General features: G+C 38.2%; 1 protein-coding gene across 20 annotated transcripts in view; it reads left to right on the plus strand.

The window, feature by feature from the left end:
* Positions 1-15,691, plus strand: part of PTPRD (protein tyrosine phosphatase receptor type D) — a 2,536,342-nt gene that overhangs the window by 777,419 nt on the left and 1,743,232 nt on the right. For all 20 annotated transcript variants that reach the window (XM_059889411.1, XM_059889419.1, XM_059889414.1 and 17 more), the window contains exon 4: positions 12,849-12,957. The gene's annotated coding sequence lies outside the window, so the exon portion shown is untranslated. The remainder of the gene's footprint in view (positions 1-12,848; positions 12,958-15,691) is intronic.

Consider the following 15,691-nt stretch of genomic DNA (forward strand, 5'->3'; position numbering starts at 1 on the left):
ATTGCCGGGAGAAATATCAATAACCTCAGATATGCAGATGACACCACCCTTATGGCAGAAAGTGAAGAGGAACTAAAAAGCCTCTTGATGAAAGTGAAAGAGGAGAGTGAAAAAGTTGGCTTAAAGCTCAACATTCAGAAAATGAAGATCATGGCATCTGGTCCCATCACTTCATGGGAAATAGATGGGGAAACAGTGGCAGACTTTATTTTTTGGGGCTCCAAAATCACTGCAGATGGTGACTGTAGCCATGAAATTAAAAGATGATTACTCCTTAGAAAGAAAGTTATGACCACCTAGATAGCATATTCAAAAGCAGAGACATTACTTTGCCAACCAAGTTCCGTCTAGTCAAGGATATGGTTTTTCCAGCAGTCATGTATGGATGTGAGAGTTGGACTGCGAAGAAAGCTGAGCGCCAAAGAATTGATGCTTTTTGAACTATGGTGTTGGAGAAGACTCTTGAGGGTCCCTTGGACTGCAAGGAGATCCAACCAGTCCATTCTAAAGGAGATCAGCCCTGGGATTTCTTTGGAAGGAATGATGCTAAAGCTGAAACTCCAGTACTTTGGCCACCTCATGTGAAGAGTGGACTCATTGCAAAAGACCCTGATGCTGGGAGGGATTGAGGGCAGGAGGAGAAGGGGACAACAGAGGATGAGATGGCTGGATGGCATCACTGACTCAATGGACATGAGTTTTAGGGAACTGCGGGAGTTGGTGCTGGACAGGGAGGCCTGGCGTGCTGCAATTCATGGGGTTGCAAAGAGTCAGACACGACTGAGCGACTGAACTGAACTGAACTAGAGGGTAAAATTATATATCAGAAAATCATTGATTCTGTCCTTTTGCTCTTATGTTTGAACTTTATCTGACTTGTGATTTTTCTAGCTAAACATGTTATTCTATTTTATCAGATACCCTACTGCAGAAATCTTTCACTCACCATCTTGTTACTGCTTCAGTTACAGTGGTGCTCACTGTATTTTAATATTCTTTTATTTACACAATATAAATCTGCTGCTGCTACTGCTAAGTCACTTCAGTCATGTCCGACTTGTGCAACCCCATAGACGGCAGCCCACCTCTACTAGATGATTTATTTTCATTAAAATAGCTTTTATAATTTGACTGTCAGTCTTGTTCTTGCAGTTACCCTTTCATTGTCATAAAATCTCAATTCTCCTTTCCTTTGCTCCTACTAAGTTCATGTCTTACACAGTAGTGTTACTTTGGGGGAGTGTCTGTTAGGCTGATAATATTCTCCTTTTTCTCTTGCAAGAATGGTTCTGAAGTCACTGCCATTGGATCATGGAAATTTCTTGTGCACACTTCTTAAAACATTTGGCTAAGTACTGAACCTTTATCCTTAAAATTATACCTTTGTAAGACACAGATGTAGCAGAGTACTGGATCATCAGGTAAACAAGTGCGTGACCAAAGAGGAGCTAGAAGTGCATAGCTATTTAATGACTTCTAACTTATCTTTAATTTTTGCTTTTATTTGCCCTTAACTTTGATGTTTGTCATGTTTTATTTAGTCATTTTTATCACTAAACACTCAAAAGAGCTTAAACACTTTCCAGTCATGATATTAGGCACTGGAGATGGAGTGGGTTGAGTGCAGATAGCAGGAGAAAAGAATGGCAGCCATAAGGGATGCATGCCTCTTCTTGAAATGTCCTAATCTGAAAGGGAAGACAGTCCTGTTGAAAAAAACTACAGTGACAATTGTGCTGATAGAAAAAACGACAATGCAGTTCATAAGTACAGTCAAGGGAACAACCACCTTTATTGTGAGGGGAGTAGCTTCATCTTCGTAAAGATGACTTTTGAATAGTTTTGAGTCACGAGGATCACAGAAGGCAAGCAGTTAATACATTTGAGGATCATAGATAAACATCTTGGCAATTTGTCATGCTCTGAATTTCAATTTTTGCTTTCTCTCTGTTCTCTTAGTGAAGTCATGGGGAAAAAATGGTACTTTGCAAACAGGATATTCTTCCAACAAGGAAACAATAGCTTCCTTCTAGATTAATGAATTTCCTGAGCACTTGTCTTCCTCTATTGCTACCTTTCTTGATTTTTTTCTCTCTAGAGATAGATTTATTTACTCTCAGGGATGTCCAACTTTAATAAAATAACCTTGGTAGGCATTTTTATGTGTAAAAAAAAAAAAGTTTCTCTAGTTTCACAAGAAAAGGTTTCTTTTTGGATAATGATTTTAGTCTTTGGAACCAAGAATCAGGATGATTCTAAATTGGACTTTCACTATATCCATATGTCATTTTGAATTTTATACTCATCTTGAGAGCACATGTTAAATATAATAAACAAGGGAATTAGACACCTAAACTTTAACATAACATATCAAGCTTCCTTGTTGGAAACTAAGTGAAGAACTAGTATAATAAAATGCTCGCCATGTTGAATGAACTTCTAAATGTAGAAATACATGATAAAGGGAAGTGTCAACACTTTAGCTCATTAAAATATTGATAATTTTTTTTTTATAAAAGTTGATTTCTATTTCCAGTTTTTAAGGAATCTCCACACTGTTCTCCATAGTGGCTGTACTAGTTTGCATTCCCACCAACAATGTAAGAGGGTTCCCTTTTCTCCACACCCTCTCCAGCATTTATTGCTTGTAGACTTTTGGATCGCAGCCATTCTGACTGGCGTGAAATGGTACCTCGTAGTGGTTTTGATTTGCATTTCTCTGATAATGAGTGATGTTGAGCATCTTTTCATGTGTTTGTTAGCCATCTGTATGTCTTCTTTGGGGAAATATCTATTTAGTTCTTTGGCCCATTTTTTGATTGGGTCATTTATTTTTCTGGAATTGAGCTGTAGGAGTTGCTTGTATATTTTTGAGATTAGTTGTTTGTCAGTTGCTTCATTTGCTATTATTTTCTCCCATTCTGAAGCCTGGCTTTTCACCTTGCTTATAATTTCCTTTGTTGTGCAGAAGCTTTTAAGTTTAATTAGGTCCCATTTGTTTATTTTTGCTTTTCTTTCCAGTATTTGGGAGGTGGGTCATAGAGGATCCTGCTGTGAATATGTCGGAGAGTGTTTTGCCTATGTTCTCCTCTAGGAGTTTTATAGTTTCTGGTCTTATGTTTAGATCTTTAATCCATTTTGAGTTTATTTTTGTGTATGGTGTTAGAAAGTGGTCTAGTTTCATTCTTTTACAAGTGGTTGACCAGTTTTCCCAGCACCGCTTGTTAAAGAGATTGTCTTTAATCCATTATATATTCTTGCCTCCTTTGTCAAAGATGTGTCCATATGTGCATGGATTTATCTCTGGGCTTTCTATTTTGTTCCATTGATCTATATTTCTGTCTTTGTGCCAGTACCATACTGTCTTGATGACTGTGGCTTTGTAGTAGAGCCTGAAGTCAGGCAGGTTGATTCCTCCAGTTCCATTCTTCTTTCTCCAGATAGCTTACACACTGAGGAAACCAGAATTAAAAGATATAACATGTACCCCAATGTTCATTGCAGCACTGTTTATAATAGCCAGGACATGGAAGCAACCTAGATGTCCATCAGCAGATGAATGGATAAGAAATGCTATGCTACGCTAAGTCACTTCAGTCGTGTCTGACTCTGTGTGACCCCATAGATGGTAGCCTACCAGGCTCCCCCGTCCCTGGGATTCTCCAGGCAAGAACACTGGAGTGGGTTGCCATTTCCTTCTCCAATGCATGAAAGTGAAAAGTGAAAGTGAAGTCGCTCAGTCCTGTCCGACTCTTAGCAGCCCCATGGACTGTAGCCTACCAGGCTCCTCTGTCCATGAGATTTTCCAGGCAAGAGTACTGGAGTGGGGTGCCATTGCCTTCTCCAATGGATAAGAAAGCTGTGGTACATATACACAATGGAGTATTACTCAGCCATTAAAAAGAATACATTTGAATCAGTTTTAATGAGGTGGATGAAACTTGAGCCTATTATACACAGTGAAGTAAGCCAGAAAGAAAAACACCAATAGAGTGCACTAACGCAAATATATGTAATTTAGAAAGATGGTAACAATAACCCTGTATACGAGACAGCAAAAGAGACATTGATGTATAGAACAGTCTTTTGGACTCTGTGGGAGAGGGAGAGGGTGGGATGATTTGGGAGAATGGCATTGAAATATGTATAATATCATATATGAAATGAGTCGCCAGTCCAGGTTTGATGCACGATACTGGATGCTTGGGGCTGGTGCACCGGGACGACCCAGAGGGATAGTATGGGGAGGGAGGAGTGTTCAGGATGGGGAACACAGGTATATGTGTGGCGGATTCATTTTGATATATGGCAAAACCAGTACAATATTGTAAAGTTAAAAAATAAAATTTTAAAAAAGTTGATTTCTATTTTTGGTCTAATCTCATTTTATATTTTTAGATATTTTCTGGTTTTCATGAGCAAATAGAACTCTGCATGGCTGCCAAAATCAGAATTTTAATGTATATAATCATTACTCATTTTGTTATTTATATTATAAAATGTTAATGAGTTAGCACATATTCATAGTTTTTCTTCACAGAACATTTTGCTTCAGTTAAAGCATTTTATGTTACAGGTGACATGAATAGGTTTTTACTTCTAATTTTATTGTGAAGATCTCTTTTGTAGGCACAAATTGGGGAAAAAAAAAAAACACTGGTAGCTCTAGAGCTTAAATACTTGATGCCTGTGTGGGTATTGAGATATTTACATGAGAATCTTTCCAACCTTTGCACTGACCAAATTGTAGTTCAAGAAACTAAAGTCTATGGTGGAGGAGGTTTGGGGGTGCCGTAATTAGGAGACCTGTGATTTAAAAACGCGTGTGTTTTCCTTCTACAGTATGAATACACCTCAGTTAAGAGCAGGCAAAAGTCAAAGCAGGCCTCAGGAGTAGATCTCTTTGGGAGCTCATAAGCAGCCATTAAACCAGTGCTTTTTCTGTAAAAGTACTTTTTATTTTTGCACGAAATTTGAAGAATGGATCTTTTTTAAAGTTAATTCCGTTCAATTTATCTGATGCCAGTCAATAACATAGGCCTTTTCAAACATACATTGGCTTTGTACATCCCTCACTTCTACTTACCAAGTTGTAATACAGGTAGTTGTCCACAAATTCATCTCACTCACTCATTAAATAGGCATGCACTGAGTACTCCCCACTTACTAGCTATTTTGTCAAATGCTAAATATTTTTAAAATCCTTGCTTTGAAATTGCCTATCGCCTAGTAAGGAAGATGAGCACATAGTCAAATTATTTTAGAAATGGTGCAAAAAAACTGTGCTTTTTGTTTGTGTGGCAAATCTAAGTACTTTTCTAGAAGCAGTGTTCTGCCCGTGAAAGGGAAACATGGGAGAGGGCATAAGGACCGAAAAGGTTTCTCAGATTTTAGTATGTAATAGCTCTACTGCCATTCAGTTTATGCTTTAAGTTAATTTCTTGCCTGGTTATTCACATTAAAAATTTTGCAAACATAAACGTTGTTTGTTTATGTGTATCCTTTTGTTACTGACTTTCAACTTACTCCCATTGTATTGAGGGAGCGTTATTCGTAGCATCTCAACATCTTAACTTACTAAGGCTTGCTTTCTGAAGTAAACCTGGTCTACCTTAACTTGTACATGAACATAGTATATGTGCTCTTCAGTATGTACCCTCTGCACTTGTCATTATTCCTCCATTCTAACGTCCTCCTCCTCATTTCACTAAAACCCATGTTATCACAGTCACCCGTGATTTCTACATTGTGAGTAAGATGGACAATACCCAGTCTTCATCTTGTGTGACTTATCAGCTACAGTTGACACAGTTGAACATGCTCTGCTATTTGAACCAGTTTTTGCTTGGCTTCCGAAACACCACTTTGTAACTTACCTGCACACCTCACTAGTCCCTTCACTCTTCTTTTCTAGTTTCTTTTCACTGTTTCAGTCTCTGAAAGCTGAAGTGTTCAAGACTTCAGCCTTTGGACATCTTTCTTCCCAAACCACACTCACTGCTTATCTCTGGACTTTTTAATGCCATTTATGGTGGGCTACAGTCCATGGGGTCGCAAAGAGTCAGACAAGACGCAGTGACTAAAAACCACAATGTTCTAAAGGCTTGGAAATTCACATTTCTGGGTGCATTTCCACAGTCTCAAAGAGGCCTACCCTTTCTCTTTCTAGTTCAAGTTGAAAAGGACCTCCACCTCCTCATACTCTCAGATTCAAGTCTGTCAGTATAGTGTATTTGCTTAATTAAGTATTTTCTGTTTCCTCCAAGTAGAAGATATGCTTCAAGAGGAAGGTTTTGTCTGCTTTCTTTACTGAAAAATTCATAGGCGCTTGGGACATTGCACATGGTATTCCAAATACCTGTAGAATGAATGAATGAAATCAGTCTCAGGTTTCTGATTGACATTGCTATTTTTTGGTACATGGATTCCTACGGAGTGGTGATTGTCCTTTGGATTCCACTGATAGAGGGAAGGCTGAAGCAGAGCCTGACTGCCCATACAAGTCTACACTGCAGCTCACTGAAAATATACTCCACTACATATTTTAAAAGCAACTAGTGTCACATATATGTGGAATCTAAAAGAAGGCACTGATGAATTTATTTTCAGGGCAGCAGTGGAGAACCAGGCATAGAGAACAGACCTATGGACCTGCGACGAGGGGAGGAGGGAGAAGGGCAGATGTATGGAGAGAGGAAAATAGAAATTTGTATTACCATATGTAAAATAAATAGCCAATGGGAATTTGTTGTATGAATCAGAGAACTCAAACAGGGGCTCTGTGACAGGCTGAAGGGTGGGGTGGGAGTGGGATGGGAGGGAGGTCTGGGAAGAAGGGGACATGGGTGTACCTATGGCTGATTCTTGTTGATGTATGACAGAAAACCATAAAAATTTTTAAGCAATTATCCTTAAATTAAAAATAATAATCAAAAAAAGCAACTAGGAGAAAAAGAAAGAATAAAACCCAAAAGAAATGAACTCTGCCTGTTAGGACACCTACCAATTTGTTGCTAGCCTAGTTCTAGTTCCTTAAAGCCTGACTTTGCTGTAAAGTTGTGGATGTAGTTTCGTATTGTATACCAAGTGAGGAGATTTGAACCAGGCTTGTGTGCATGCTAGGTTACTCCAGTCGTGTCTGACTCTTTGAGACCCCTATGGACTTTACCCTGCCAGACTTCTCTATGGGATTGCTTCTCTGTCCATGAGATTCTTCAGGCAAGAATACTGGAGTGTATTTCCTTCTCCAGGTGATCTTCCCAACCCAGGGACTGAACCCACGTCTCTAATGTCTCCTGCATTGGCAGGCAGGTTCTTTACCATCTGAGCGACCAGGGAAGACAAAGTTGCGTTTAGTTCAGTTCAGTCCCTCAGTCACGTCCGACTCTGCAACCCCATGAATTGCAGCACACCAGGCCTCCCTGTCCATCACCAGCTCCCGGAGTTCACTCAAACTCATGTCCATCGAGTTGGTAATGCCATCCAGCCATCTCATCCTCTGTCGTCCCCTTTCCGCCTGCCCCTAATCCCTCCCAGCAACAGAGACTTTTCCAATGAGTCAACTCTTCGCATGAGGTGGCCAAAGTATTGGAGTTTCAGCTTTAGCATCAGTCCTTCCAAAGAACACCCAGGGCTGATCTCCTTTAGAATGAACTGGTTGGATCTCCTTGCAGTCCAAGGGACTCTCAAGAGTCTTCTCCAACACCACAGTTCAAAAGCATCAATTCTTTGATGCTCAGCTTTCTTCACAGTCCAACTCTCACATCCATACATAACCACTGGAAAAAACATAGCCTTGACTAGATGGACCTTTGTTGGCAAAATAATGTCTCAGCTTTTGAATATGTTATCTAGGTTGGTCATAACTTTCCTTCCAAGGAGTAAGCATCTTTTAATTTCATGGTTGCAATCACCATCTACAGTGATTTTGGAGCCCAGAAAAATAAAGTCTGACACTGTTTCCACTGTTTCCCCATCTATTTCCCATGAAGTGATGGGACCAGATGCCATGATCCTAGTTTTCTTAATGTTGAGCTTTAAGCCAACTTTTTTACTCTCCACTTTCACTTTCATCAAGAGGCTTTTTAGTTCCTATTCACTTTCTGCCATAAGGGTGGTGTCATCTGCATATCTGAGGTTATTGATATTTCTCCCGGCAATCTTGATTCCAGCTTGTGCTTCTTCCAGCCCAGTGTTTCTCATGATGTACTCTGCATATAAATTAAATAAACAGGGTGACAGTATACAGCTTTGACGTACTCCTTTTCCTATTTGGAACCAGTCTGTTGTTCCATGTCCAGTTCTAACTGTTGCTTCCTGACCTGCATATAGATTTCTCAAGGGGCACGTCAGGTAGGCTGGTATTCCCATCTCTTTCAGAATTTTCCCTTAGAGGCTTGCGAAGTCTGACCTCAAGCTTCTGCCCCAATTCAGGGAAGATGCAATGAAGCAGATTGCCACCAGAGGGCACTGTGGTACCTCTTTGCGAGGTTTAGTTTTCCAGGATGTATAAGATTGCGGAAGCTTGGGAAGCTTTTTAAAAAACCATAAACATAGAGGAATATTTTGCTCATGTCGTTAATGACGTTGCTTCATTTTGAAAACAATAAGAAAAACTGTGTTGAACTGTGGCTATAGTAATAAAAATGATGAAGGCTGATAATAGAAATTTCACATGAAAATATATGCAACATCCCTTGTTATCTCAAGATACCAAACCCACTCACAATTTTTAAGACTGCTGATGAGATCATAAATTTGCTTGATTTTCAAGGAGGATCATTGGTCAATATATCTGAAAGTTACAAATGCATTCATCTTTGAACTCGCTCTACATGCTTGTAGGAATGTTTCCTGCTTTATGAACTTATGAGATACTAACTTACTTTTTTACTAAGTCATTTATCATAGCCTCTTAATAACAGTGAAATTTTTGAAAAACAAGTGTTAAGGAAGTTCAGTTAAAGAATTTATCAGAATTACCATATATCAGAACAATAGAAATACATGAAACTGAATATGATTAAGATACTGTTTACTTGATAAATGATCTCAAAGTTACTTTAGGTGGAAAAAAAGGCTCATAATAGTGGATAAAATATGCAATTTTTAAATAAGGGAATGAGGAGTGAAAATATACATACACTACTGTATTTGCAGAAAGAAGTTTAGCAAGGGCACACAGATGCTAGGAAATGTCTTGTTGAGGATGACAAATGGAAAGATTTGGCATCAAATGGGAGTAAACCATTTTATACCATTTTTTCTGAGACTTAGACTCATGCAAATTAATTACTTACTCACAAAGCAGACTATATTTAATTGGTGGGGAAAAACTTCAGGTTTCTCATTGAGAAAATGTTGGTGATTCAACTGGTTGTTTCATCACTCAAATGCATCAGATACATAGAAGTGTTAGTTGGAGTTAGCTAATTCTGTGAGTTAATGAATTCTATTAGGACTAGTGCTTCTAGCATGCTTGCATGAGGTGAATTTTCCAGCAAGGTTGGCCAAGGAAAAAAAAGGCAGAGTTGCTTGGATTTTCCTTTGGGACCTCTTTCCCACTGTCTTTAGTCCCCAATATGAATGATTGATTACAGATTGATATGCCCTTTGGGCAAAGAATGAAGAAATTACTGAGCCTTTTCCTTACATTTTTAACAGACTTAATCTAGTAATACATATTCATTTATTCACTTAATATTTATTGAGTACTAAGAACCTGGCAGTGAACCTCCTTCTGAGGATACAAATCTGTCAGCCAGAAGCTTATCTTTCCCTCAGAGAGCTCACAGTCAGCTAAGAAGACAAGCATGGTCTAATTGCTTTGCAGAGTGATATGTGTGCCATAGAGAAACAAAGAATGGTTTCCCTTTCTTGAGAGAGACTGGAGAGAGCCTTCACATCTTATTATGAGTGAGTGCTAAGTCACTTCAATCATGTCCAACTCTTGGCGACCCTGTGGACTGTAACCTACCAGGCTCTTCTGTCTGTTGGTTCCTCCAGGCAAGAATACTGGAGTAGGTTGCCATGCCCTCTGCCAAGGAATCTTCCTGACCCAGAGATAGAACCCATGTCTCTTAAGTCTCCTGCACTGGCAGGCATGTTCTTTACCACTAGTGCCACCTGGGAAGCCCCTCATATCATATTACAAACTTCAAAATCTGAGTGAATTTTCTAGGTAACAAGATTGACATAGGGGAAGAAAAAAGCCCTTAAGTAGAAGGAAGAATGTTTAGGAAAGTCAGACTTAAACACATGGTCTATTGGAACAAGAGCTGAAGAGTTTAGCATGACTGTGTGTGTGTGTGTGTGTGGTGTGTGTTTACATTTTGAGAGAATTACTGCTAATGTTAAGTACTTAGTATGTGCTCTAGGTACATTATGCTGTTTAAAAAAAAAAAAACACTCTGAAGTATATATTATCCCCATTGTACAGATAACAATACTGAGAAATAAAGTAATTTGTCTAGACTTACGCATGTAGGTAGAGCTAGGACTCAGATTTCCATCTGATTCCAAATGTGATGCTCCAAAGTATGAATAAGAGTGTTTGCTAGATCTCTTCTGTTTGCCTTTCAGATGCCCTGTCTACCATTCTTCATCCTAGTCTGTAAAACTGGAAACTAGCCTGGATGAAGTCTATCAACAGGCTTTTATGCTGTTAGAATTCCTGTGTGGTCAGCCCCATAGGTAGTATAGACAGGAAACCAGAGAGAAGGGAAGAGGAGTATTTTATCCCAGGGCTCCCTTCTGTTCTGCCTGCTTATGCTACCTGGTATCCTTAGCAGAGATCACTGCTGATGTGCAGGAGGCCTTCTGTGCACGCCTGACTCCTGAAGTGAAAAAAGTGTTAGTCGTCCAGTCATGTCCGATATTTTGTGACCCTGTGGACTGTAGCCCTCCAGGCTCCTCTGTCCATGAATTCTCCAGGCAAGAATACTAGAGTGGGTAACCATTCCCTTCTCCAGGGAGTCTTCCCAAATCAGGAATCAAACCTGAGTCTCCCACACTGCAGGCAGATTCTTTACGGTCTGAACCACCAGGGAAGCCCACCTGACTCCCAGGCGACAGTAACTCTTCCCTGTTCTTGTCCCTGCACGCCTGGGGTGAGAGCAACTCGTCTACACCTTCCCTTGTGGTTTCTTTACATGCCACCCACTGTTTTTTAAATAGTATTTTTATTAAACTCTCTTCAAATTGTCCTAATTTTAAAGTACCATCTGTTTTCAGTTGGCACCGTATCAACATTTAGGAAGTTTTTTTTTTTTTTTTTTAATCTAAGCGAGAGTTGATGAAAGTCTATTGGGGCAGTAGTTTAAGATGAAGAGTCGGACGTGACTGAGCAACTGAACTGAAGTTTAAGGTGAGAGGGATGGGCTAGGTTGCAAAAAGAGAGAAATCTGGATTTTAAGAGGACTTTAAAGAAAGAACAATCATTCTTAAGGTTTGAGTTCTATAAAGGAATCCAAATAGACCTTTCTTTGCAAGTTTCCCATTTCATTACATAGACAAATTCTTCACCTAAGTAAATAGCAAGATAGAACAAAAGAGGTGGTTGCTAACTTGACACCTGAAGACATTTAGGGTTTGTATGTGTTGAAATACATGGAGCCACATTATTCATTCACAGAGGGTGGCACCAGGTAATAAGTGGTGAGTCAAATAAGCAACTAGTGCTGAAAAGGTATAGCAAGAAGAGGGAGCCCAGGCAGGTGGATCAAGCAAGAAAGTGTGTCAACCTGCTCAGCCCTGGTTCTGAGAGTTCAGGATACAGTGAGCATAAGGAGGAAGGTCAGCAAACAGAACTCCAGATCCTGGGGAAGGGGATGAAGGTGAAGCAAGTGCTGGCTGGAAAAACTGCAGCATGCCTGGCATATTGCTAGGGTTTCCCTGGTGGTCCAGACATTAAGACTTTGCCTGCAATGCAGGAGACCTGGGATTGATCCTTGGGTTGGGAAGATCCCCTTGAGAAGGGAATGGCAACTCACTTCAGTATTGCCTGGAGAATACCATGGACAGAGGAGCCTGGCGGGCTACAGTCCATGGGGCTGCAAAGAGTTGGGCACAACTGAGTGACTAACACTTACACTTTCAGTCTGTATCTCTTGGATATTTCCTTAAACCTCCCAATTGTATACTGGACCAGAGCAAGGCTGAGAGCTCTGGAGGTCAGGTGGTTGATAACTGAGAGGCCCTAACATCCCATTCACAAAGGCAACTCAGCTCTGAGATTTTTTTGAAGGCTGTAATTTTATCAAGTAGTTGAAAGGTCTGTTTTCATCTTATGTTCCAAAGCAGCAACATTGTGCATTTGGGGAAACAGGCATGTTCTTCATCAATGTCCCTCAAGTTGAAGAATTTTAAATAAGGCAGGCATAAAACCAAATGGAATTGCATTATTAAATTCCATTTCCTACTGGGATTCCTTTTTGTGATGGGAACAAAGGAATTCTGAAATGTAATATTTTTAACACTAGCTTCTTTCTGGGGTTTAAAAATGAATTTTGATTTACAATCTCTGAAGAAAATATATAGAAAATAGTTTCCAAAATTAACACATCAATTAAACCAAATGGATGGTAATAATTGTGTGAAAATAATAAATCTTTTATAAAGAACATTATAGGAAATAAAATACGGATGTACCCTGTGACTTACATAGGTGCTATATTAATCACTGAGGTGTGAATTATAGAGGTAAAGAGTTTATGCTTCTTTCCTTTGTGTTGAGCATTCTGATAAATGAGAGTCTAATGTGACAGGAAAAGATAACATAATGAATATGTTATTATGCTTGAAGGAACATGAAAAAAAAAAAAAGTGACTGACACTGCATTTTGTTCCAGGTGGGAGTAAAAAGCAAGCAGTTCCTGGCCCATAATACTCCAGTTTAGGATGTCTGACTGATGGCATGCTGGCACCAACCTTGGAGGAAGTGATGAGCTTCAGCTCCAGGTGAGTTCGGTACACCAAGACACAGTTTGTGCATCTTTCCTGCTTCTGCACACAGAATTCCTAAAATAACTCCACTGAGCCTTTTACCATTTAAAAAATATTGGGCTTTAGCATTTCTTTAAAGACTAGAGTTGTGAACTTCTATATGCTTTAAAAGTCATTGGTTATTCTTCTTTTAACTTTCACTAGTAGAACAGGTAATTAAAGATAGGTTTCCTTCTGAACCAAGTGTTAAAATGCCTGAACTAAAAGCAGAATGAAAGATAAAACTTCACATAGTATTTGGGAGTAAGGAGGGAAGGCGATTTCTCTAAGAGACCTCAGTGGAAACCCAGAGTTACCATGAATCATTTCAGATGGATACATTATTCCAGATCCTTCTTAGTATCAAGTACCTAATGGCTGAGTTACCCTTCAGGACCCCAGATTTTGTCAATTGCAGAGTCATGGCACAGTGGAGCAGACAGATAATCCAGTAATTGAAAAGAATTTTTGATGTCTGGTTTTCAAGAGATCATAAATAAGGGTCAAATACACTGTTATGACAAACCTAGAATATTAAAAAGCAGAGACATTACTTTGTCAACAAAAGTCTGTCTAGTCAAGGCTATGGTTTTTCCAATAGTCATGTATGGATATGAGAGTTGGAATATAAAGAAAGCTGAACGCACAAGAATTGATGCTTTTGAACTGTAATGTTGGAGAAGACTCTTGAGAATCCCTTGGACTGCAAGAAGTTCCAATCAGACCAGTCCTGGTGTTCATTGGAAGGACTGATTTTGAAGCTGAAACTCCAATATTTTGGCCACCTGATGCAAAGAGCTGACTCATTTGAAAAGACTGTGATGCTGGGAAAGATTGAAGGCAGGAGGAGAAGGGGACGACAGAGGATGAGATGGTTGGATGGCATCACCAACTCAATAGACATGAGTTGGGTAAACTCTGGGAGTTGGTGATGGATAGGGAGGCCTGGTGTGCTGTGGTTCATGGGGTCGCAAAGAGTCGAACACAACTGAGCAACTGAACTGAATTGAACACTGTTGCACAGATTATATTTATGATCGTCCTTGAGTCTGTACCTTCATGAACCCATAAGCCAAAATATATGTATAATCTAGAGTCATGAATATAAAGATTTTGTGGCTTGAAAAGAGTAATACACTATAGATTTAGGAGACGGAATATATTTCATTCAAAAACATTTTATACTTCATAAGGTCTACAAACTAGAACCAATATATGTCTTACTTTAAGTTTATAGAATACCTGCTTTTCAGAAACTAAAGATTAGTAAAGAAGATAAGCCAATCCAGACTAGTAGAGCAAGTACTATAAAATATATAAGAAACATGCAATGAATATTTAATCTATTTATCAAATGTATTAATAAATAGCAATTCTATATCTAGTGACTTAATGTAAGAAAATATGGGTATCTGAAAAGATTTAGAGGATACTTCTCAGTCTGTTGTTATATCAGAGAAAATAATGAATAGCCCAAATACTTAATTGAATCATATTTATCAAATAGATTTTGTTCCAGAGAGTAGCATTCTATAGATTTATTAAAATAGGTATTAATGGTTTAGAAGAATGCTCAAGACATAGAAGAAGGAGCGGGCATATTTTTAAAACTAAAACAGGAGATTAAAAATCCTTCATAGGATAACAGTTATAAATTTATAGAGAAAATTATATAGAAAGGAGACTTTTTTTTTAAATTTTTAACACTTCTAATGTCTTCACAATGTATATTTTGATGATTAGAAACAAAACAAAGTATATAATCATTAGGTTTTTTCATAAGAAAATGTTACAGATGGTCATGAAAATAAAATCACTGTAGTTTTTCAGAGATTAAAAAAATGAGAAATGAGGTTAAAAGATAAATCAAAGTAAAACTGTGTGTTTAAACATAATGGCATGTGTACATATATTATTATATGCATGATTTCATAATAAGAAAAAAATTAACTTTTTCATTTAAGTAAATGAGAATTTCAGATAGTGAAGCCAATTGATTCCTATTTAGTTAAACATGTAAAGACACCAAAGATGGAATAAAATTTAAGTAGGACCTTGAAGGTTAAATATATGGAAATGTGCTTTCATTAGTATTGATAATTACTAAATTTGACTAGTTGAAATGGATAAATGCACATATGCTCACTTACCTTGTTCTAACTTTCATTTTGTAGACGATTATACCATAAAGGCTGCACATTGAATAAGTTTAGATATTAACATTTTTGTTTAAAGTTCGTTTTTAGTATATCAAATTGATTATTCTGTCTCTTATCATACACTTTGCAAACATCAATGCCTTTTAAAAAAACTGCATCATTGTATAAGTAATCACAGTGATAAAATATTTGTCAAATCTCTCAGTTACTTATTTTCATTACCATATTCTTTAATTATTAATTTTTTTACTTCAATGATGCATGAATAAGTTGTACTGTTATCTAAAAATTGAGATAATTTTGTAATTTCTTATGTGAACATCTTTTAAAGAGAAACTTTACAAAGAATACTGGTAGTATTCTTTCAAACTTTTCTTTGACTGTGTTCCTAAGTCCATGCTTTGCCCTCTAATTCCTACTGAATATTCTGTTTGGATGATGACATTGACACCTAAGTCTTCAATATACCCAAATTTATAACTGCATGAAACCATACTCTACTTGGCCACTAGGTCAAGATACGAAATGAACCACAGGTATCTTTTCACCTA

The sequence above is a fragment of the Bos taurus genome, chromosome 8, assembly GCF_002263795.3.
Source record: "Bos taurus isolate L1 Dominette 01449 registration number 42190680 breed Hereford chromosome 8, ARS-UCD2.0, whole genome shotgun sequence".
NCBI classification, from domain to species: domain Eukaryota; kingdom Metazoa; phylum Chordata; class Mammalia; order Artiodactyla; family Bovidae; genus Bos; species Bos taurus.